The following is a 26,150-nucleotide window of genomic DNA, read 5'->3' on the forward strand; positions in this document are numbered from 1 at the left end:
TCTAGCAGTGAAGTCCTCCTTTTTCAATACAAGGCTTCTGCATATGCATTGAAAACCCTTTGTAGAAAATGGGCCCTTCATCAACTACCTTACCTCCATTTGAATAATTTGTTGCAGCCTCGATATAAGCACTTACTGTTTTTTCCCCTTTAAATTTTATGAACTTCTGTTGCTTCTTCAGTCTGTACAGAAATAAGGGCATTGTTAGGTCCATAGAAATAAGGATTATGTTAGGATCTTGTTATGAACTAGCTTTGGGTTACAAGAAACTAGTTTAGTCTTTCATCTCGACTGTTAAACTTTCTCCTGATCAGCAATAAAGCTGCTTTGCTTTCTTATCCATGCATGCTCTGGAGTAGTACTTTAATTTGCTTCAATAACTTTTCCTTTGCACTCAGAAGATGATTGTTAGGCAGCTTTTGGCATGCTTCTTTCTCCAAGCTTAACCATTTCTAACTTTTTACTTAAAGCAAGAAACATTTGCTCATCTTTCATTTAAACACTTAAGAGGCCATGAAGTTATTAATCAGCCTAATTTGAATGTTGTTGTTACTTGGGGAACAGAATGACTCAAGGAGAACTATAGGAAGAGATATAGAAATGGTCAGTCAGGATACACATTCATCAAGTTTGCAATCTACATGGGCACAGATTGCGGCACATCAGAATGATTTTAAAAGATCATAAATAATAAAAAAGGTATGGAATATTCAAGAATTACCAAAATATTCTGAGACAAAGCAACCACATGCTATTATAACATGGTACCAATTGCCCTGCTCATTGCAGAGGTGCCACAAAATGACAATTTGCAAAAAGAAACAAAATATCTACAAAGCAAAATAAAGCAGTAATTGACATATATTATATATAATATATCTGTATATATATATTATATACAATATATATAATTATATATTTATATATAATATATCTGTATGTACAAATAAAGTTTATAGTAGCATTTCTGACAAGTCTAGCTCCCCGGTGTTAGTATATCCCTTTTCCTTATTGGTAACTTCTCTTATTTGCGAAAGTTGGTTGTCATTATTTTGTATATATTTGCTTATTTTCCCAACTTTAGTATACAGATATAGCAGTTTGGAAATTTCTGAATCTTACCTGTCATAAACAACTTTACTGGAAATGCCATATTTATCTGCTGTTTTTACTTTATCTTTTAGTATCTAGACAAAACATTGTTTGCTACCGTTATCTTCTTTTCTTTTCCAGGACTTGTATTAAGTTACATCACACCCATGTAACATAGACTAATTTATCACAGTTCATTTTCTACCTTGAGTTCCTCATACATCAGTATTAATACTTTATAAGTTGTGCTTCTTCACTAAAAGTAATTCACTGTGGTATACAGTGACATTTTTGACACAGAATCAAGAATGTATCACTACCTATTCTAAACATAAGCATTTGAAACTGTTGCTCTTGGGGCCTGGAGCTTGGTCTAGTGGTAGAGTGCTCGCCTGGCATGCACGAACACCCGGGTTCAATTCCTCAGTACCACATACATAGAAAAAGTTGGAAGTGGACCGGAAGTTTGGCCTAGTGGTAGAGTGCTTTGCCTAGCATTCACGAAGAACCGGGTTCGATTCCTTGGTACCACATACATAGAAAAAAGCTGGAAGTGATGCTGAGACTCAAGTGGTAGAGCTCCAGCCTTGAGAAAGTCCAAGGACAGTGCTCAGGCCCTGAGCTCAAGCCCAGGACTGGCAAAAAAAAAGAAAAAGAAAAAGCTGGAAGTGGTGCTGTGGCTCAAGTGGTAGAGCTCTAGCCTTGAGAAAGCCCAAGGACAATGCTCAGGCCCTGAGTTCAAGCCCCACAACTCCTCTCCATACCTACATGTCTTAGGAATCACCACTCTGTTTAAATTGCTATCATTTTGTATTTTCTAGAGTATTATATAAATGAAATCATATGGTATACATAGCCTGTGGTTTCTGGCTTCTTTCACAAGATCTAGTCTTGTGTAAATCAGTTGTTCATTTTTCTTAGGTAATTTACAGTTTATAGTAGAAAGTATGGCTCTTCATATTATACTTCCTGTCTTTTGAGGGGTTTTGGTTTGTAAGTACTCTTCTCTGTGTGAAACTTTATTTTTATTCTAGGTTTTATCTTTACATCTGTAACGTTATACTAATTAATTAGCTTATTTAAAATACTAATTCTCACTTGTAATTTCTTACTTGTAAAGTATTTTCTTCCTTTGTATTTTAAAGTATACTTAGACCTCAGTTGCATGATTTCTCACAACTTCAGCATTTCCATGACCCTTGCCTATAAATGGTGAAGAAATCTTATTTAAACTCAGATTCTCTCACTTTTCAAGATTTATAACATTCAGATTCTGTTCTGTAACTCTCCTTACTTTTTCCAAAATATTTTTTGTTCCCTTTTCCCCTTATAGTGCTTGAGGATGTCCCCATCTTCCACCCCCACTACATTCAGCTCTTTTTGTTTCCCTTTTGGTCAGAGCAGTGCTTTACTGCTTGAACTATATCTCCACTTCCAGCTTGTTGCCAGGTAATGGTACATAAGAGAGTCAGAGATTTTTCTATCCAGGATGGTTTCAAACCCTGATTCTCCTGCCTTAGCCTCATGAGTAGGTAGGATTACAGGTTTGAGCACCAGGCCCAGCATTTACTTTTCTTAAGAGTTCAACAATAAGACCAGAATCAATTTTCACAGCCAAGCTTTCCCTAATAGTTTGCTGAAGTTTGTTCTTAGTAGTATATTCCTAAAGTCATAAACTATATTTCCCAAGTTCTTTTATGTTCAGTTTTGTGTTTCTTCATTATGCTTACATGACAGTTTGGACAGATAGTAAAATTCTTAGCTAGGGTTTCTTGAGAAAATGGGCATCACTCCATTGTTACACTATTTTAAATGAGGCTTTGAAGAGTTTCAGCACTAACATATCTTGCTTTATTGGCAATTCTCAGTTCTCGTATCTAGCTTTATGTTTCTGCTATCTGGTGCATACACACACACATATTCACATATTCCTTTGTTTATTTGTGTAATTTCTGCCTCTGTCTCGTAGTATACAAGGATCTATAGTAAAGGGATTTGGTCTGATTTGTTCCATGTTGATTTCCAAGGGCCTATAAACTAGAATTTAATATAATTAGTATATATCTAGTAAACATTTGTTCAAAATTAATGAGGTGAGACCAATTGTATTCTAGTTTCCTTCCTTATTCACTTCTTTGATCTTTTTGCTGGGTCACCAACAGATTTTTTTATTAATTTTGAATTTTTATATCTTTACTAGAATACTATATTGTTTCCAGTTATAGATTTAGATGTTATTTCTAGAAAATTCTCACATATATAGCTACATCAAGATTGGAACTTCTGTTTTCTTGCTGTTCCCACTGGCCTGGTTTAGCTTTCTGTATCCCTTTTAGTTACTTAGAAATATTGGTTTAGAATTTCTTTGCTATATACTGCTGTTTTGTTCCCCAAGGTGATTTGATTATAGATTTACTAAGTGTCTGGCATATTTGGCCTCAACTCTAGAATGTTGTCTTGTGGTATAATTACTGTGTGTATTGTGCATGCTATTTTCATCTCTTTGTGGTATATTTTCTTTGCTGTTAAAATGTTCTTTTATATTATTTTCAAAGGTTTGTGTTACTTAGTATTTAGCTTTGGTGTATGTGTTATACATTTTACATTATTTTAATTGTACTATACAAGTATATATAAGACCTTAATCACCCTTTTCCTCATGATATTTCCATTGTAAATGCCGTTTTCAATTTTTATTACTTACACAATCATTTTTTTCTGCATTTTTTTCCTTCATTCTTCTTTTAACTTTTTGTATTGCATTTTTTGTTTGTTTGTTTGTTTGTCAGTCATGGGGCTTGAACTCTGTTTCTGGGCCCTGTCTCTGAGCTTCTTTGTGCTCAAGGCTAGTGCTATACCACTGGAGCCACAATGCCACTTCTGGTTTTTAGTGGTTAATTGGAGATAAGAGTCTCACAGTCAGTTTTCTGCCCAAGCTGGGTTCAAACCATGATCCTCAGATCTCAGCTTCCTAAGTAGCTAGGATTACAGGCATGAGCCACTTTAACATATTAATTCTACTTTGTTAGCATGCATATACTGTATAAGCTGTTCTTTCATATATTTAATTTTTTCAAGTATACTTCTTCATTGAATAAAGTTAGTGCTTCCACTTCCCTTTGAGTTTTTTCTAATCCATCTTTTCCTTATATGGAGCATATCTTCCTATGAATTCTCTAGAAAAGGTATGTGTATTCAATAGTTCTTGTGTTCAGGGGCTGGGAGTTTAGCCTAGTGGTAGAGTGCTTGCCTAGCATGCATGAAGATGCAGGTTCAATTCCCCAGTACCACATACATAGAAAAGCTGAAAGTGGTGTTTTGGCTAAATTGGTAGGGCCCTAGCCTTGAGAAAAAAGCCTAATGAGGGTGCTTATAAGGTCCCTGAGTTCAAGGCCCAGGACTGGCAAAAAAAAAAAAGTTCTTGTGTTCAGTATGATGCTATACATTTGGTAGTTGAAAGACAGCTTGACTTGATTTCATGTCTTCAAAATGAAGTCTCTGACTTCATTTCTTGAAAACAGTGATCTAAATGTTTTGGTTTGTAGATGGCTTTTGAAAAGTAATGCCAGCCTAATTCTCTTATTCTTGTAATTTTGTTTTGTTTTGCATGACAGCCCCATGAAAGTTTTGTATCATCATAGTCTACATCAGAATGTATCTTAAATATGATTATTTAGGGCTGGTAATCCCAGATATACAGTAAGTCTTTATGGAGATTTAAATTTTCTGATTATATTTTTCAGATTATATTTTAGACATTACTTATTTCAGTTTTCCTTAGTGTTTCTGGTTGTGTGTGTTGTGTCATCATCTTCATTTATCTTCCTTTTCATTCACATGAAAAGGGAAAAAAGGTAACACATTCTGTCACTTTTTTCTAATCTCACTTCATTTCTTTATTGTCACTTATTGGATTTTCAGTTGCATGTTTTTATTTCAGTACTTTGTAATATATTTTTGAAACTGCTTTATCTTTTTGTGTGTGTGTGTTGGGGTTTGGGGGGGGGGTCATGGGGTTTGAACTTGGCCTGGGCGGTGTCCCTGTGCTCAAGCTCAAGGCTACCACCCTACCCTTGAGCCAAGCCCCACTTCCTGTTTTCTGGGGGTTAGTTGGGGATAAAAGTCTCAGGTCCTTTTGTGCTTGGGCTGGCTTTGAACCTTGACATGACATGATTTATATTACTTCAGATTTACTTTTTTGTTTTTATCATTTTCTTAAAATTTATCATTAGCTGCTATTTCGTTTGACTCCCTCTCCCCCCCCAGTCATGGAGCTTGAACTCTGGGCCTGCGTGCTGTGCCTGAGCTCTTCAGATCAAGGCCTACCCCTGGAGCCATAGTGCCACTTCCCATTTTCTAGTGGTTAATTGAAGATAAGAGTTTCACAGTCTTTAGTGCCTGGGTTGGCTTTGAACTTCAATCCTCAGATCTCAGCCTCCTAATAGCTAGGATTACAGGTTTGAGCCACTGCACCTGGCTCTTTACTGTATTTCTATCATTACGTTTGTTATCTATATTTCCACAGTGTTTTTACCTCTTATACACCTAACCCCAGCCAGCTTATATGTTACCTTCTACTAACATATTTCATCATAGCTTTCCCCATGCTTTGGTATCTTGGCTTAGTAGGGATCATCATTCATAAAATTGATCCTTGCATTTGTTGTGATTTTATGTGATTTACTGCTGTGTATTTCTGTTAAATGCTTTATATATTATTTACTTTTCCAGATTTTTTTTCTATTCTGTACAGATTCTAGTTGTTCATTTTCTTATTTTGATTTTGTTTTTGGCTAGTTCGTTTTGATTTCTCATATTTGAGTAAGGTGACTTTCTGTTTCAGCTATCTTATAAAAGATTCAAATAAGGAAGAAGGCTGTGAATCTATTTCATAATACCAGGAAATTGTCTCATAGTAATACAATAGAAAATGACTTTACTTTTTATTACTACTATTTTTATGCACCATATATCAGATTTTCTTTTCCTTAGTCATTAGTGGCATTTCAGGAGACATTCACCGTAGTTTTGAGCCGCTTTCAGATATTAAAAACAGCTTTATTTTAGATTATTAAAAAATTGAAACTGTTGTTTAAAATGTCTCTTGGCTAAATGAGGTGACACATCAATACTATGTTAGTGAAAATGTAAGTGTATTTTTTGTAAAAGATTACCATAAGATCCCATACAACAGTAAAAAAAAAAATTGGGGGAGAATAATCCATGTATTTCTGAAGGACAACAAAATGAATTGAAAACTGTCCCTCCACAAATCCAAATAAGCAACTTTTAAATTAAGAGAATGTGCTGTTATCACAGTTATAGATAAGTGCAATAGACAGAGAAAAGGCTCCTCATGCATAATAATTTGATTTGTCAAAGAGCTATATTGCAACTCTGTATGGAAATGGCTGTTTATTCAATACATGGTTCTGGTAATTTTTTTCCATAAAGAAAAGAAAGATACCAAATACCTATTTTACAATGTATTTGTCTTTTGTTGTTATTATAATGAAATACTTCAGGCTAACTTTGCACAGAAGGGTTTTAGCGTACTGTTTTCTTGGGCACAAGGGCATTCTCAGATCTGGTGAGAATCTCATAGTGGGTGGCATACAATGGCGAGATCATGTTGTGAGATAGGAAGACAGAGAGAGATTCAAGAGTTGGGCTTTCATTTATAACAGCTCCCTCCCTCTCACCAGAACTAATTCTCGGTTTTGTAAGAACTACCTTATTAACTTGTAAATATCACACCATCCATCATCTAAGAGCCTACCTCTAATCCTTACTTCTTCAATGTCTATACCCCTTCTCAGCATTACCATAAGAAGGAAAAAGCCTTCAACACATCAACTCCTATGGAACAAATCATAACCAAACCATTGTCTATATAGCTACACACTAAATTCAGTTTTAGGAAGATAACTGATCTCACTGAACATTAAAATAATGGTGCTGTGGATTGTAACTTTGAAGAGTATCTGTATGGTCATGGAGGTAAGCACAGTGGTAAAGATTGGTAAGCTAATGCAGTAAAGAACGTTTCTTTTTGTTTATCAGATTATATCCTTTAAAACAGAAAAGCCAGGCCACTGAGTAGAAAATGTGCATAATGGGTTGGGAGTGTAGCCTAGTGATAAGAGTGCTCACCTTGCATGCACAAAGTCCTGGTTTGATTCCACAGTAGCACATACACAGAAAAAGCCAAAAGTAGCACTGTGGCTCAAGTGGCAAAGCACTAGCATTGAGGAAAACCATGTCCAAGGACCGTGCCCATGCTCTGAGTTCAAGGCCCAGGACTGGCAAAAAAAAAAAAAAAACAAGAAGGAAGGAAGGAAGGAGGAAGGAAGGAAGGAAGGAAGGAAGGAAGGAAGGAAGGAAGGAAGGAAGGGAGAGAGAGAAAATGTGTATAACAGAAATAGGGAAGGATTAGTATCTACTAAAGAATTTCTAATGGCTTTATAGCTCACTTGGTTCAAGTGCCTGACTTTTTTTTGGGGGGGGGGGGGGTCATGGGGCTTGAATTCAGCCTGGGCACTGTCCCTGAGCTCTTTAGCTCAAGGCTACCACCCTACCCTTAAATCAAGCCCCACTTCACCATTTCTAGAGGTTAATTGGAGATTAGAGTCTCAGGTCCTTTTGTGCCCAAGCTGGCTTTACCTTGATCCCCAGATCTCAGCCTCCTGAGTAGCTAGGATTACAGGCATGAGCCAATGCCTGCTTGGCCAAGTGCCTGCGTTTTGTTTTGTTTTGGTTTTTTTTTTTTGCCAGACAGTGCTCTGAGCACTGTCCTTGGACTTTCTCAAGTCTAGAGCTCTACCACTTGAGCCTCAGCACCATTTTCGGCTTTTTTTCTATGTATGTGGTACCGAGGAATCGAACCCGGGTCTTCGTGCATGCTAGGCAAGCACACTACCACTGGGCCAAACTCCCAGCCCCAAGTGCCTGCGTTTTAAACAGAAGATCTTGGGTTCATCCCATGCCTGTAAACGTTCCTACTTGAGATCTTAGAATCAGAGCTTGAAGCCAGCCAAGGCAGGAAAGAACTTGAGACTCTTAATCTCCAGTTAACCACAAAACAAAAAACCCAAACCTGGATGTGGAAGCAGCTCAAGTGTTACAGCCTTAAGCACAAAATCTGAGGAAAAGCATCCATTCCCTGATTTTGAGCCCCAAGACCAGCACCAAAACCAAAAGAATTTTTAGAAATTAGTATGGAAAGTGAGCACAGAATAAAATTAGTAATAAAATTACAGAAAATTTACATTAAAAGAAATAAAGTAATGAAAAATTTTTCACCATTACAAATAAGTTAAATGCAAATGAAATCTACAATTATTATTATTATTTTGTTGGTCATGTGGCTTAGACTCTGGGCTTGAGTATTTCCCCTGAGCTCTTCAGCTCAAAGCTAGCATTCTACCACTTGAGCCACAGCCACTTCCAGTTTCTGGTGATTGGAGATAAGCATCTCACATACTTTTGTGGCTGGGCTGGCTTTGAACCATAATCCTCAGATCTCAGCTTCCTGAGTAGCTAACATTTACAGGCATGAGTCACTGGTGCCTGGCTCACAACTTGGTATTATTGATTAAAGTTAAATGTATAAGTTCCCCACTGTGTAGAAAATTTCGTTGCTTTTGAAAACTGTATCTGATATTTAGATCACAACTAATAAATTTCAAGTGGAGTCTCTACTTAGGAAATTATAAACATAATTGAAGGAACTGCAAATTGAAATAAATGATGAATTTTAAAATCTCTTGATTAGAAAATACACTATTGTTATGAATCAATTTTGTCAGTTTCCAAAGTAACCTGTGGATTCAATGTAATTCTAATTGTAGTTCTATTAAATAATATAAATTCAGCTAATTCTTAAATGCTTTCAGAAATTCAGAGGATCAATTGTAGCCAAGAGTTTCTTGAAGACAAAAACGAGGTGAAGATTCAATTTGCTGGCTATTGTGTTGTCTTATAAAATTACAAGAATAAAAGCATCATAATATTGGGGCAATGATAAATAATGAAATGGAATAAGAAATCCAGAAAGACCAAACCTAAACTACTTTTGTCATGAATTTGTCAGCAGTTTTCCAGAGGGAGTTTAATTGTGCTAGTACATGTATCTAGACTACATCTCAGGAATATGATAAAAATTAGATATAGCAAGAGTAACTCTCCTGGCACATATAGGATAATAGAAATTTGTTTTGATTTCTCAGGAACATAAAACTTCTTGCTGTTCTTGAGATAGATTTGTGTTTGACAGATCTCTATGTACCAGACATATTAAATCTTAGGCAATTCATCTTAGTTGCCATTGCATCTTAGTTTTATAATATGTTCACTCCTTATTCAAAATGGCTTCCTAACCATGATAACTTTTTGTGGCCTTAGAAGAACCTCACGGAGGGAGGGTAATGGGTACCAAGACATGTGAAAGGGTATCAATGTATGTGAATTAATGCACCTTCTATCTGGCAAATATCATGTAACCCTTTTACTAATTACAATAAAAAAAAGAAAAAAAAAAGAACCTCACGGTTGCACAGTGAACATTGTCTCCCATAGCAGTATAAAAAGTAAGACTCCAAAATTATTAGTATTCTTCAAAGTACAGTCAAATATAGACTGTATAGGGATTAACTATAAATATTTAATGATAAATCTTACAGCAGTTAAACTATTTATTTAAATATTAATTAGATAATATTTACTATTAAAAATGTTAACAAAATGAACACCAGGAAACAGGTACTCGAAATGGGAAGTACAGATGAATAAAGAAGAGAAATGGGGAGAATGAAATCAAGACATTCATTGTATATCCTACAAAATTAAAGTGTTGGGTGCTGTTGGCTTACACCTATAAATCTAGCTATTTAGGAGGCCAATATCTGAGGGTCATGGTGCAAAGCCAGCCTGAGCACAAAGGTCCAGGACCACTAGAAAACTGTAAGTGGCACTGTGACTCCAAGTGCTAGATCGCTAGCCTTGAGCTAAAGAGCTCAGAGACAGCATCCAGACTCAGAGTTGAAGTCCTACAACTGACAAAAGAAAGTGATGGAAGGAGGTGGGTTCTAAAAAGCTGGATGAGAATGTTGAAGGTGTGACATTGATCAAGTTGCTTTGTATTCATATTACTGCTTTCTAAAAATGCCAATCCTTCATACAACTACTTAAAGATAATAAAAAATATTTTTAAAAGAAAAAATATAGGTCAGGCTTCAGTGAATCAAACCTGAAATCCTAGTATTTGACACATTTAGCTTTAAAATTCTGATTTTTAAGAATTCATTTTCCCATCACGTGCTCATGGCTCACACATGTAATCTTAGCTGCTTAGAAGGCTGAGATCTGAAGATTGATTCAGAACCAGCCCAGCTGGGAAAGTTCATGAGAATCATATCTCCAGGAAAGTACTCAGAAAAGGCAGAAATGGTGCTGTGTCACTAGTCTTTAGTTAAACTCAAGATCAAAAGCCAGACATGGTGGCTCACGCCTATAATCCTAGCTACTCAGGAGGCTGAGATCTGAGGATCAACGTTCAAAGCCAGCCTCGGCACAAAGGACCTGAGACTCTTCGCTCCAGTAAACCTCTAGAAAATGGGAAGTGGGGCTTGGCTCAAGGGTAGAGCACTATCCTTCAGCTGATCGGCTTAGGGACAATGCCCAGGCCCAGGGGTAGGGTAGTAGCCTTGAGCTGAAGAGCTCAGGGACAGTGCCCAGGCCGAGTTCAAGCCCCATGAGCCCTCCCCCCCCCCCCCCCCCCCCCCCCGCAAAGAAAAGAAACTCAAGCTCAAGACTCAAACCAAGGGACCAGGAGTTTGGCCTAGTGGAGAGTGCTTGCCTAGCATGCAGGAAGACCTGGGTTCAATTCCTCCATACTACATACATAGAAAAGTCAGAAATGGTGCTGTGGCTCAAGTGGTATAGCACTGGCCTTGAAGAACACCCAAGGACAGTGCCCAGGCCCTGAGTTCAAGCTCCAGGACTGGCAAAAAAAAAAAAAAAATTCCCTCCTCCCCTTGTGTTTTTGATGATATGCTGTTTCCTAAAGCAGTCTGAGACATAGGTATACCTAGCCTGAAAATGTTGCTACTGTTCCACATATAGAGCAAAATACGATAATCGTAACCATATCATAGTATGATGGAAAAACTAGTAAGTGTATTCCCATTTATTCCAGGTAAAATAGCATGATGCCATTTTAGTTCTAAGACATTATTATATCAGATTCAATTAAATCCACTAAATGTCAGGGGCTTAGGAAAAACGGATCTGTAAGTAGGGATATCCTAGATTTTGAAATGATCTCTGAAGATATTCTTTAAACTCATATAAAATAATTTGTTTCAAAAAAATTTTTATAAAAAACACAAATAAGTTGGTTGCCGATGGTTCATGCCTGTAATCATCTCCAATCAATGAGCAAAATTCCTGGTGGAGCTGTGATTCAAACAATAGAACACTAGTCCTGAGGGGCAAAATCAAGGACAGTATCTAGGCTCTGAGTTATAGCCTTAGGACTGGCATTTTTTTTTAAGTCACAAATAACCTACATCAGTTTTACCTTTAGTTTTATTTTTTGTTTTTGCCAGTGCTGGAGCTTGAACTCAGGGACTGGGCACTGTCCTTGGACTTTCTCAGGGTTAATGCTCTACCACTTGAGCCGCACACCAATTCTGGCCTTTTTTGTGTATGTAGTACCAAGAAATGGAACCCTGTTCTTTGTGCATGCTAGGCAAGCATTCTACCAGTAGGCCATGCTCCTGACCCTGTCTTTACTGTTTGACTCTGTATTTATAGAAACATTAAAATATTTAGCCCAGCGGTAATAAAATTATTCATAATGCCACCATATATACCTTAAAATTTCTTCTTTTTATTTCTTCTTTTCAAGTGCATAGAATACTAATTTCAATAAGAAAAAATAGGTATGTTTTAAGTATTTTAGATTTTCCAAATTAGATAAAATGCTTAAGGAAATGAAGCCTTTATGTATTCATTGCAGTATCGATTTTATCAATCTTTATGTAAAAATAAGTATAGTAACCTAGAATAGACTCAGCATATGGTATGTGTTTTATAATTAATGATGGTGTAGAGCTATTTTAACCCACAAAATGTTGCCATAGATTTACCAATAACCACAAATTGAATTATACAGAAGAAAATTGTACTTTTAAATAGTCTTTTGTATTTTTACATTCTTTTTCTCTATCTAGACTTTATGAGATGTTTTATATATTAATTGTATACATTCACCAGAATTCATTACCACAATTATTACAAACTATTGGGGCCCAACATAAACCGTTCCTTTTTTTTTTTTTTTTTTTTGTAGGTTGTCAGGCTTTTACTCAGGGCCCAGACACTGTCCCTGAGCTTTATCCACTCAAGGCTACAAGGCTACTAATACCACTTTGAGCCACAGAGCCTCGTTCAGTTTTCTGGTGGTTAATTGGAGAGAAGTGTCTTGGGGGTTTTCCTGCCCATAATCCTCAGATCTCAACCTCCTGAGTAGCTAGAATTACAAGCATGAACCACCAGGGCTCAGCTTAACATAAGCTTTTTTTTTTTTTGCCAGTCCTGGGCCTTGAACTCAGGGCTTAAGCACTGTCCTTGGACTTTCTCAAGGTTAGAGCTCTACCACTTGAGCTGGCTTATATGATAGCCTTGAGCAAAAACTCTCAGTAATACCTGGTGCAATGGCTCACACCTGTAATCCTAGCTACTCAGAAGGCTGAGATCTGAGGTTCAAGGTTCAAAGCCAGTCCAGGTACTAAAGAACATGAGACTCTTATCTTCAGTTAACCACTAGAAAACTGGAAGTGGCGATGTGGCTCAAGGAGTAGGGTGGTAGCCTTGAGCTGTGACTTGAACAGTAGAGTGCTAACCCTGAGCAAAAAAAGAAAAGAATTATGTATTTTTATTTGTATTATTCATTTATATTCATATGCAAATGTTTTAAAAAACTAAAACTACATGGAAGGAAATAGGACTGCGGAGGTTTTATGATTCTCATCACAGCTCAGAAAGACCTTTTTTGTGTGGATCATGGGATTTGAAATTGGCATGGGTGCTGTCCCTGAACTCTTCAACTCAAGGCTACCAACCTACCTGGGAGCCAAGCCCCACTTCCGATTTTCTGGAGGTTAATTGGAGATAAGAGTCTCGGGTCTTTTTGGGCCCATGCTGGCTTTGAATCTTAGTTCTCAGATCTCAGCTTCCTGAATAGCTAGGAGCCACTGGCCCAGCTCAGAAAGACCTCTTTGAGGAAGTATTTTTTGAGTAAATTTTGTTACAAGATAGTAATATATATCTCTATAATATACTTTATATGTAATAATACTTTATATGTAATAATACTTTATATGTAATAATACTTTATATGTACTCACAAAAGTTTTATCACTAATTTCTCTTGTATAATGAGAAAAAATATGGTTATTTGTGAAACCTATAATACATTGGGGCAGTGTGATATTATATAGTAAGTGTCAACTGACAGTACTCTTTAAAAAGTGCAGCCTTGGGGCCAGTAGTTTGGCCTAGAGGTAGAGTGCTTGCCTAGCATGCACAAAGACCGGGGTTCAATTCCTAGGTACCACATACATAGAAAAAAGCCAGAAGTGGTGCTGAGGCTCAAGTGGTAGAGCTCTAGCCTTGAGAAAGTCCAAGGACAGTGCCTTAGTTTGTCTGCTGATCAACTCTTACCTCACCCTAGATTAGAAACTATACATCTTAATAGGTTATCTGAAAAATGTGCACTTTTATTCTTTGCTCTATAAACTCCATATTTTATGCTTACACCATCAGACAGCTGTTTTCTTTACTCCCATTTACATTTTTTCATGAAGTTGTTTTTAGGTCTTAAGAGTTAATTGGTACATACTGTAATAAATATATGAACTTGATTTTGAGATACTGTTGAGAACAATGTAGGCTTCTGTGTTAAGTACTATTTAGAATGGTAAACACTATTTGACAAGTTTATGTGAGAACCAAGTTGTTTATCATAGGGAAGTAACTAGGTACGAAGTCTGTCTTCCTTTTTGCTTTGAACTGTCTTTCAAGAAATGTAGAATCAAATTCAGAGCTACCTAAGACTGCTATATCATGTTATTTCCAAGTCTTATCCTATTTTCAGTTCTAGTATCTCTCTCTCCCACTCCCCACTCGTCTCAGTGACCAGGGTGTGTATATGTGAGTAAGCCTAGGAATTCCTGGTCCTAGAACTGTAGTCACATCTTCAGTTGTTTGACCTTGGGCAAATCGGTCATTTTTTTCTAAGATTTAATTTCATCTGCAGAATGACAAGTTTGATAAATCAAACATTTTTAGCTGTAGATCACTGTTTTTGTGGGCATTAACTTGCAATGAATCCCCCAAATGACAGCAGAAATACTGTGCTTGGGCCAACACTATAGTTGTAGAGAAAACTACAACTCATTTTTAATCAAGAAAACATTAGCACTTCCTTGTGAAACAAAGAAACTCAACCTGCTGCCTCTTATTACACCACTTATCTACTCCTATATCCAAGTTTTATACAGTCTTTCGTGTTTTAATTCTTTTAAGTTTCCCTATAATGGATAATGAATGGAGTTTATCAATGCCTTACAAAATCACCTCATGGGCTAATGACAATCCAGGTTGCTATCACTTGCTCACACATGTTTCTGATTCTGAATGATTTAACTTTTTGTTGTTGTTCCAGTCCTGGGGCTTGAACTCAGTGCCTGGGCAGTGTCCTTGAGCTTTCTGAAGTCAAGTACTCTACCACTTGAGTTATAGCACCACTTCCTGATTCGCCTTTTTAACAAGTTTTCAGGTGACTCAGGAATTATTCTTTAACAAGTACTGACCTTTATTATTGTTAAAAATTTGTTTAGTCATTTTTTATTTTAAAAGTGATATTAGGGAGGGGGTGAAGGGAGGACAAAACCATGAGAAGGGATATCAATGTGTGAGAAGTAATGAACCTATTACCTGGCGAATGTAACTGTAACCCCTCTATAAGTTTCCCCAACAATAAAAATAAAATAAAATTTAAAAGTGATATTAAATCATAATAGTAACTGTAATATAAAATATTAACCATAACATTTAGTTGACATATTAACTTGTCAGTATAGTGTGAAAATGGTTTTGAGAGGTTTCCAGTATGTCAATGGCTATCTGTATCTTTTGGCTTCTTAGGCTACTGTTGTGAGTAGACTGATCCTAATCCAGGAGCAATCAGAGTTTGTTTTAGCAAGCACAAAATTTTTCATGTCTAAAAAACAATCCTCTGTTTTTGACATGCTGGCAACATCTAAGAAGAAAATGTCAGAGTCAATACAGTACGTTTACTGACAATCCATTTCTTTCCTATGTTATAGAAAATGATTTGAAATTTGGTTTTTATCAAAAGCAGAAACACTGGCCGCTTAACAATGATAAAACAATAGCTTTCAGCTTAGTCATTTTCCATTTATACAGTAATACTTACATAAAAATAAACAATGTAAACTACAGAGAACCAAAACAATTACCATGAAAAATAGTTGCATTTTTTGATCTCAGATTTAAAACAACAGTGGCTAGTAGAACTGTTTTGTGTATCATTAAGTAAAGGCAGTTAAGAATGTTTCAATAAAATATGGCCAAAATAGCAATTGTATTAATGCAGGTAGTATATAATGTACAAGTTTATTATATGTAGAGTTATTTTTCTTTTTGTGCCTGGGCTGGCTTTGAACCTTGATCCTCAGATCTCAGCCTCCTGAGTAGCTAGGATTACAGGCGTGAACCCACTGCGCCGGGCTCATAATTTAATTTTTTTAACTAAATAATTAATGCATTCTACAACTTAACTGCTTTTTTTAATAGAAAAGACTCCTCAGATTATATAAAATTTATATAAATGAAAGTTGGGCCCTAGTGGCTTCTATCTATATTTCTAGCTACTCAGCAATCTCAGATCTGTAAGATCATGATTTTATGTCATGTGGGCAGGAACATTTGCTTTAGTCTTTATTACCAGTAAAAAACAAAAAACATGGCTGAAGGTAAGGCTTAAGTGATGGGGCAAACACCTGATTAAGTCATGAGGCCCTGACTTCAAAACTAGTACTTCCTAAAAAAATACTATACATATATGTGCATATGTATATATTTATGCAGATACATGATAGATAGATAGATAGATAGATAGATAGATAGATAGATAGATAGATAGATAGACAGATAGATAGATAGATATCTTATCTTGCTTGTAGAGGTTAGGTCTGTTTTGAACAAAATTGAGTATTATGTCAGGTTGAAGGCTGTATTGGAGTATATCTACAGCAAGAGCACAATAATAAATGCTACAAATGTGGGTAGGGGTATGGAAGGCCAGGTCATACGGTATCCTCAGGGGAACCTGTGTTGGTTTACTGCTCGCTTCATATTATAGTTGGTTATCACCTTGGACTAGGATATTAGGAAATATGATTATTGATTTTGGTCTCTAAATTTGTTTAATTTTTAATTCCTATGTATATTTACTACTAAGAGAGAAGTATACTCTTATTATTACCCTGCATGGAATTTATCTTCTTTTCCTTTAGTTTGGAGATCAGCAAAGTAAGGCCTACTGCCTGTTTTGTAAATAAAGTTTTATTGAAATTCAAGCATCCTTATTATAGTAAATATTTTCAATCATAGCTTTCATGTTACAGTAACAGCACTGAGTTGTTTTAACACAAGATTATGAGGCCTGCAAGAATTGAATATTTGCCACACATTTTACCAAAAACAGTTGCCTCCTAAAGCCTTGCTTTCTTTGATCAAATACATAGCGAAGAATGGATTCTATAAGTTCAGGGACAGTACCCAGGCCCTGAGTCCAAGCCCCAGAAAAAGACTCCCCCACCCTCAAAAAAAGCATTACTAACACAACAAAGGATACTCGAAGCACAAACAATGGAAACATGGGCTTTGGACTTAGGCTAGCTAGAATAGAAGCCTCATGATTCATGAATGGTAATCATTGAAGATAATATAAAAATGTGAGCGATATTATTTGTGAAAAGAATCAATGTTTTTGAACAAAGGAGGTTTGCCAAATAAAGAACATGTTGGACTAGTGTTTAAAAAGTAGTAAAAGTTATCAGATGAAGTTGTATTAATGGGGGAAATACCATAATTACAAGAATCTCTCTGTAGGACCAGGAGTGTAGCTTAGTGGTAGAATGCTCACCTAGTGTGTATGAAGCCCTGGGTTCGATTCCTCAGCACCACATATTTTAAAAAATCCGAAGTAGCACTGTTGCTCAAGTGACAGATTACTAGCCTTGCACAAAATATGTCCAAGGACAGTGCCCAGGCCCTGAGTTCAAGACCCAGGACTGGCCAAAAAAAAAAAAGAAGAATTTATTCGTACTTAAAAGTAATGGGACATGAAACACTGAATTTGAGAACAAACTAACTATTAGATAAAATTTGAGCATAAAAATGAAAAATTATTTATATTGGGGAGGTGAAGAGCTCATTTTTAAACTGCATATATATATATATATATATACATACACACACACACACATATACATATATTCTTTTCTTTTTTGGTACTGGCGATAGAACCCAAGGACATTGCACTTGCTAGTTGGCAAGCACTTTGCCACTGAGCTACAACCCAACCCAGTGAAAAGCTCCTTTTCATGGGAACAGCTACTTACTACCTAGGTTAAAAAACAAATTAAAGCAATTACTATGAATGAACATTACTTAAATTCTTAGGTTATCCTATTTAAGGGCAGTTTTTCATTGCCTGTACTTGACCTTTGGGCATCTGACTGCCCTCTTCTTACTTTCTACTCTATTATATAGATTTGTTTATGCTATTTAATGCACAGTAACTTCCTTTTCTTAAACTCTCAACACTAACCACTAAAGTTTTTTTGAATGAAAAAGGCTTTACCTCAAGCAATTTTTTTCAAATAGCTTCACAATTCCAAACTTGGAGATACCCCAAGGTAGTACAGTAAAACCATGATTTTTTACATGAGTTTCAACAGTAGACTGTGAAACTTCTGAGATTATCTCATTTGGGGGGAATGATAACAGAATACTGTCTAAAAAATCAAAACTGACTTTACTTGGAATGCAGAGCTTACATTGCTGTGCAAGAGCACACAAATCCCATTAGCATGTATTGTGGTAACTTTTGAATTAAAATGTTTAAACTTGGGGCTGGGGGTTTGGCCTAGTGGTAGAGTGCTTGCCTAGCATGCATGAAGACCCGGGTTCGATTCCTCGGTACCCTATATACATAGAAAAAGCCGGAAGTGGTGCTGAGGCTCAAGTGGTAGAGTCCTAGCCTTGAGAAAGTCCAAGGACAGTTCTAGGCCTACTTTTTGCTGCTTACTTTGGAAATTGAAGATGTCAGACTCCTGAACCTTCATGAACACTGATGTCTGGCTTTTATTTGCTCACATATTTTTCAATTAACTATACACTGAACTTTATGCTGTAGCCAACAATAACAAAATAAGAAGTGCCCTTGAGTGAGAATGGTAAGACAAATTCAAGTCGCTTATATTGTTAAGTAAATCAAACACTTCTGGTTTTGGATATGTATTTCATAATATTACCTATTAGGGAAAGTCAAAGAAGAATGAGTACATTCTTTGTGAGAATGAAGAAAGCACTCAGGACCTGCATTTGTGAGGCAGGCCTTCTACCAACAGGAGCAACACCCCAGCCCAGAAGTTTGTTTAAGTGGGCCCAGGGTGGTGGTAAAATTCTAAAAAATAGTTATAGTAGATGTGTCAGATAGAAGAAACAACCTAACAACTCAGAAGATTTATTTTTGGAGAAACAAATCATTTTCTGTGATTGAAGCAAGGACATATGTTACGGAGAAATGGAGCTTACAGCTGGTTTTCTGTGCAAGTTGAAGTGCTATTGTAGAGAGCTTTGAATGCTGGGGTGTGAGGCATTTGGATTTAATTTACAAGGAAAAGAATGATTAGGGTGATTAATCTGTCAGCAGGATATAGGATGATTAAATCATGGAGAAAGGAGACTGGGCAAGCTTTTGGAAAAGAGAATGATGGATTTTGTTTTATGTGTTTGCATTCAAAGGATCAAAGTTAAAGTGCGCATTTTTTGTTCATCATTGTAACAAACAGCTGTAGTGTAGAAATTACTATTCCTGAGGGAGAGAGGGATTTTCTAATATTCTTGGTATTTCTATAGTACTGATATTAATATAATAAAGACATGTTAGAATGCATACTACATTCCTGTCACTGCACTAGACTCTTTTAATTCACATAACTGCCTTGAGATTTTATTATTCTCAATTTGCAGATGAGGATAGAAAGGCCTAAAGAAGTTACCCAAAGTCACATAGTTAGTCACATAATTAGACAGATTGGAACAAGTATTTAAAAAGTTACATGTACAGCCGAGTACTGGTGGCTCACTCCTATAACCCTCACAACTCATGGGGCTGAGTTCTGAAGATTGCCATTCAAAGCCAGCCTATACAGACAAAGCTTGGAAACATTTATTGCCACTTAGCTAACAAAAAGCTAGTTTGGAGGCATGATTCAAATGGTAAAGAGACAACCTTAAGCAAAAACAAATAGTGGAGGCCCTGAGTTCAAGCCCCAGTAAAAATACCAAAAATAAATAAAAACAAGACAAAAAAGTATACTAGTTTGTTTCCTTTTCAGAAAATTAAAATTAATCCTTTTTAAATCCTGTCATACTGTCACCATTTGACTTAGTTATTTCTCCTCTTAGTTTTTTTTATATCTTTCCCTATCCCTAATATCCTGTATTTACACATTTTTTTTAATCAGTAGTGAGGCTTGAACTTTGACCTGGGCACTGTTCCTGAGCTCTTCAGCTCAAGGGTATTGCTCTGCCACTTGAGCCACAATGCCATTTTGAGCTTTCAGGTGGTTAATTGGGGATAACAGTCTTGTGGACTTTTCTGTTCAGCTTTGAACTATGAATCTCAGCTGTCAGCATCCTGAGTAGCTAGGATTACAGGTTTGAGCCACCTGTGCCCAACTGTGTTTGTACATTTCATATGTACTTATTACACAATAGTTACAAGTATTAGCTACCCATTTTACCAGTTTGTAATATCTGTACAATAGTTTGTATTCACTTCATTCACTCTAACTTTCCTGCTAGAAGTACACAAACCTGTTATAAATATCATCCCGTGTTTGCTTTCAAGCCATTGCTTGAACTCTGGGGCCGGGCATTGCCTTTGAGTTTTCTCAAGGCTAGCACTCCACCGCTTGAGCCACAGCTTATCTTCTGGCTTTTTCTGTGTATGTCACACCAAGGAATCAAACCCAGAGTTTGATGCATGGTAGGCAAGCACTCTACCAGTAGTCCATAATACTCGCCCCAGCTCCTGAGCTTCTTTTACTCAAGAGTAACACTTTACCACTTGAACCACAACACCACTTCCAGCTTTTTTATTGGAGATAAGAGTCTTGTGGTATGAGCCACCATTATGTGGCTTGATGCTCTTTTTTTTTTTTTTGCCAGTCCTGGGGCTTGAACTCAGGGCCCGGGCACTGTCCTTGGGCTTTCCTCAAGGATAGCACTCTACAGTTTGGGCCATAGCACTTCTGGCTTTTCTATGTATATGGTACTGAGGAACTGAACCTAGGTCTTGATGCATGCTAGGCAAGCACTCTACCACTAGACCAAACTCCCAGCCCCCTGATGCTTTTTTTACTACACATTTTTTTCATGATTTATTTTGAAGGAGATGTATGAGCTAGGGGGAAAAAATCTAATTTCTATAACACGATGTACTTAAAGTTGCAGGTTTTCTGTTTGTTTTTTGATTTGGTTGTCTTGAGATTTGAATTCACAGCCTTGAACTTGGTTAGACAGGCAGTCTATCATTTGAAATATGCTCTCAGCCCATTTTCACTTTAGCTATTTTTTTGTCTAGAATTTTCCTACTTATAGATCCAAGCAGCACGAGATTATTCATTGAAATCAATTCTCACTTCTTACCTAGATTGGCTTCAAAGTATGTATGGTCCTTTTAATCTCCATCTCCTGAATAGCTTGGAGGAGGTCCATACCACACTCAGTTGTATTTTAATCCTTAAAAAGACAAACACATGGAATACATGGTTGCATTTTTGCTTCCAAAAAAGAGAGATGCAAGACAGGAAGATGTAAGTGAATCAATCCTATTTCTTTGATGCATTACATTATATTCAGTCAAGGATATAACTTTACAGCATTCACTAGTATATTTGGTCTAGATTTCTTTTAGTAATTCTGTTGTCATTCATATGAAGTAGTACATATCATAATATTGATATTATAAATGATTCATACATTATCTTAATGGTTGTCAAAGTCAGTATTTTCTTTAGAAGCAGTTATAAACTGTGTTGTCATAATTCATTTTGATTCTGCTACTCCTACAAGAAAATATATTTTACATTCTCTGGGAGATACACAAATATATAAAACACATTAAGATGAGAAAACATGGTATATGATTATTTCATTTCTTTTTTTAAAAAACCTTTTATTTACTCATTCTCTCAGTCCAGTTCTCTTACTAATAAGGTACCTGAGTTGAGTAAAGGCAGGCTAATAATATATATATTTTTTTAATTTTTTCATTTTTTTGGTGAGTCATGGAGCTTGAACTTGGCCTGGGTGCTGTCCATGAGCTCTTCAGCTAAAGGCTATCGCCCTACCCTTGAGCCAAGCCCCACTTCCCATTTTCTAGAAGTAATTAGAGATAAGAGTCTCAGGTCCTTTTGTGCTCAGCTGGCTTTGAACCTTAAGCATGTGCCCCACTTAATGAAACTTTTTTAACCACCCATCCTTTATCTTTTGGTTCTTTAAATAGTGATTTATACATAATTACTAATCTCATATTTAATTTGTTCTTTTTTGAGACTTACTCATAGTGTTATGGACTTAATTCCAGCTATTGTGTATCTATTATTACTCTCATTTATTAAATTAAGCTTATTATTTATAAGTTTATATAGATGTTTATTTCAAGTGTATAGAATATTTTATCAGAACAAATTTTAAAAACAAATAACAGTTTCCATAATTATTCTGCCCAAATATAACACTTTCCATTTTTACTTAGTCCCCTTTAGTCTTTTTTAACCCTTGATTTAATGTAAATTGTAATCATTCTGCTTATATATTATTTTTATGTGTTTTACGTATTTCATTGAACATTGATATGGCATAGACATTTTATACTCTACACATAAAAATATTTATGCACTAGTGTGTTTCAATGAAAAGTAGACAGACTCAGAAATGCTAAAATACAAATAACATCTGTTTCTGCCTAAATATTCTAATCAGATTTTTCTTTTCTTTTCTTTTCTTTTTTTTTTTTGCCAGTCCTGGGCTTGAGCTCAGGGCCTGAGCACTGTCCTTGGACTTTTCTCAAGGCTAGAGCTCTACCACTTGAGCCTCAGCACCACTTCCAGCCTTTTTTTCTATGTATGTGGTACCAAGGAATTGAACCCGGGTCCTCGTGCATGCTAGGCAAGCACTTTACCACTAGGCCAAACTCCTGGCCCTCTAATCAGATTTTTCTAAACAAAGGCCAAACTCCTATTTTTTTTCCTCTATCACACAGTATATCCACTATTGATAATTATAGTTATTCTATGTAGTTTTATTTTCTTTTGAATCAATAAAGGCTTATATTCCAAAGATAATAAGCCCCTTGTTTACATAGGTGTATATGTGTACATATCCATATATATTCTTCTTACAGTTGTTAGTAAAAATAATTTTAAGTGTTTTTTGTGCTTTGGTAAAGACAATTATATAAACATCCTCATTGGTTGCCCTGAATTAAGGTAAATACATAGAAACAGAAATTTTAATCCTTCACTTTAAGTACATATAAAAAAAATTCTATTCCTAACATTCCCGTGTTTATACCCTCTTGCAATTTCTTAGAGATTTCTTGAGATTTCTAAGTATTGTTAATAGTCTTTGACTCGACCTTAATCTTTTCCTGTCACTCTTATCTCTCCTTTTTTATTTTGTTCTCCAGTGTAATAAATAAAAATGTCCCACTTCATTCTTAGTTCTGATTAATGTTATTTATCCTAAAGTGTTAAAATGTAGTTTGCTTTTGGTTGTTTTTTGGGACAGACACTAACAGAATTAACTGCTGTGTAGACTAAAATCCTTAATTAGAAAATCGTAAGGTTTTCTTAATAGTAGATTATTTTTCTAAACTTATATACATATAAACTTAGTTTATTTTTATTATAAACCTAACATGTGAAAAATTCCTTTATAATGGCACTGTTTTTACTTTTGGTGATACTGTAGTCTGACACATGAGGCCTAGTGATGGCTATAAATCTAGGAGCAAAATTATGGTTGGCATCAATTTTAGTAGTCTTTGCAGTCTAATAACAAAAATCCAAAATTGTTTAAATTCTAAATATTTACTTTAAAAAAAGCATTTTAAGAACAGAATTAATTTGAATTGTGAATTTACCTTTATTTAAAAGCTAAATAGTCTTTTGCCTACCCCTCTTTATAAAATTAACAAATTTTATATCCCCATTACAGTACTCTTGTGTTACATTGCAAAGTAAAACACACAACATGCACACATTTGGAATAAGGCCAAATTTAAACTCCAGAGGTATACTGTTCTGTACCTTAAATTACAATCAGATGTTTTTTGAGCACAGATCAAATTTTCATTCTGATGTTAGTGAGAGCCTAATTATTTGACCAGGTTACTATTTATGTAGATCATTCTGTGGCTGTCTATGGTTAATCCACAGCTGGCAAAATGCTAGCTCTGGAAGGTTTTTTATTTCATGCTACAATATTTTGAAGAGAAATAGAGAAAGCTTTAAACTCTCCTCATTACGTAAAGAACTAAAAAAAGCAAATGTATACATACTAGTATGGAGACAAGAAAGGTGTATAAACTGTTCTTTAATTCTCTAAATGATAGAAATAGCAAAAAAAAACAAAAACAAAAAAAGCATCTTGGATGCTCATAGTTTGCAAATTACATGATATTAGGCTGAAAAAGAAAGGCTAAAACATTTCTAAAAACAGTGATACTGACACCAGGCACAATGGCTCACTCCTGTAATCCTACCTACTCAGGAGGCTGAGATCTGAGGATCACAGTTCAAAAGCCAACCCAGGTACTAAAGTATATGAGACTCTTATCCCCAATTAACCACTAGAAAACTGGAAATGGCCCTGTGGATCAAGGGAGTAGGGCAGTAGCCTTGAACTAAAGAGCTTAGGGACAATGCCCAGGCCCAGACTTCAAACTCCACAACCACAAAAAAAGGAAAGAAAACAACAACAACACTAGTAGCTTAAACCAGTAATCCTAGCTACTCAGGATCTTGAGACCAGAGGATTGATTCAGAGGTATCCTGGATGGAAATGTCAAGATTTTTATCTCCGATTAGAACAGTTGAATTCTGATAAAGAATTGATGAGTTCGATTTTTTTTAATAAGAAACATCATTTTTATTATAATTTCCTTTACAGTATTTAATGTGAAAAAGAGACAGTTAAAGGGAAAAAATACTCATTGTAGGGGCTAAGACTGATGCTACTACAAATCAGATTAGTAAGAGAAAAGCACAATAAATTTATTCAAGACAGTTTTATGTGATGATATAGGAGCTTTCAGAAATGAGAACATAAAGACCTAGGGAAGGGAAAACTATTTTTATGTTGAGTCAAATTAAATAAGTGGATCTGTGACCCATGCCCCAAAATTCATTCTTTTAGTACTTTTTCATCATTCAATTCAAAATGTGAAAATGATTGAAAAAGATCTATTTTTCTTTTTAAACTTAAGTTTGCAAAATGTAAATGGTTAGTCCCTCAGTTACAAATATTAGTTGTACAACTATTTTTTGCTTTGTTAGCTAGTTTAGATAAGACTCACTATATAGCCCAAGCTTGTAAGTCTCTTGCCTCAGTGCTGGGATTATAGGCATTCACCACACTGATCATATGTGCAGCTTTTCAAAGAAATTTCTTGAATATTCTCAAGAATATTTTTATATATTTTTTATTGTAATTAATAAAAGGGTTACATGATATTTGCCAGATAGAAGGTGCCTTAATTCACATACATTGATACCCTTTCACATGTCTTGGTACCCATTACCTTCCCCCCACCCACCACCCACTCCCCGTATTGGTTTTCCCCCCTTCCCTATCAAGTTTCAGATAACCAAATACAAATAAATTCAATATATCAGGTAACAAAGTGAGATACTGTAACAATATGAGATACCCAAGGGACAGCAAAGGAGATGAGGGATAACATACTACATTAAGGACAACAATCATTCGTTATATGGCTTTTGTTTCAATATCCTGGAGGTCCTTTCAATTAGCTTCATACTATATGGCCTTATGTATCAAGGTTTTGCTCTATTGCAGATCTCTGCTAGGAGAGCCCAAGGTTTCTACTGATTATGACAAATGAGGGAAACCATTGAGCCTAAGTTCCTTTGAGTCTGGCTTACTTCACTTAATATGATTTTTTTCTAAGTCTTTCCATTTCCTAACAAATGGGTCGATGTCATTCTTTCTGACAGCAGCATAGAATTCCATTGTGTACAAATACCACATCTTGTTGATCCACTCATCAACTGAGGGACATCTAGGTTGGTTCCATATCTTTGCTATGGTGAATAATGCTGCAATGAACATTGTTGTGCTAGTGGATTTAGTATGCTCTAGATTCTGGATGGTTGGGTAAATGCCAAGAAGCCTACAGAGTGGGAGAAGATCTTCACCAACCAAACGACAGACAAAGGCCTCATATCTAAAATATATCAACAACTCAAAAAATTGAATCACTCCAAAACTAATCTCCAAAGTAACAACCATCCCATTACAAAATGGGCCAAAGACTTAAAGAGAGTCTTCTCTGAAGAAGAAACAAAAATGGCCTATAGACACATGAAGAAATGCTCCACATCTCTGGTCATAAAAGAAATGCAAATCAAAACAACTCTAAGGTT

The 26,150-nt window shown here is 35.9% G+C and overlaps 1 protein-coding gene and 1 long non-coding RNA gene across 4 annotated transcripts in view; one reads left to right on the top strand and one right to left on the bottom strand.

Moving 5' to 3' along the window:
• Window positions 1-26,150, top strand: part of Adk (adenosine kinase) — a 328,745-nt gene that overhangs the window by 167,798 nt on the left and 134,797 nt on the right. The gene's annotated exons all lie outside the window — the stretch shown is intronic.
• The window catches only part of LOC150054303 (uncharacterized), a 68,529-nt gene that overhangs the window by 11,380 nt on the left and 30,999 nt on the right, over window positions 1-26,150 (bottom strand). For 2 of the 3 annotated variants that reach the window (XR_016537850.1, XR_016537849.1), the window contains exon 3: window positions 21,127-21,219. This is a non-coding gene — a long non-coding RNA (uncharacterized LOC150054303). Of the gene's footprint in view, window positions 1-99; window positions 183-21,126; window positions 21,220-26,150 lie in introns of those variants that run through there. The other variant, XR_016537848.1, reaches the window with a different exon arrangement.

Source organism: Megascapheus bottae, chromosome 15 (genome assembly GCF_031878675.1).
Source record: "Megascapheus bottae isolate mThoBot1 chromosome 15, mThoBot2.hap1, whole genome shotgun sequence".
Classification (NCBI taxonomy): Eukaryota; Metazoa; Chordata; class Mammalia; order Rodentia; family Geomyidae; genus Megascapheus; species Megascapheus bottae.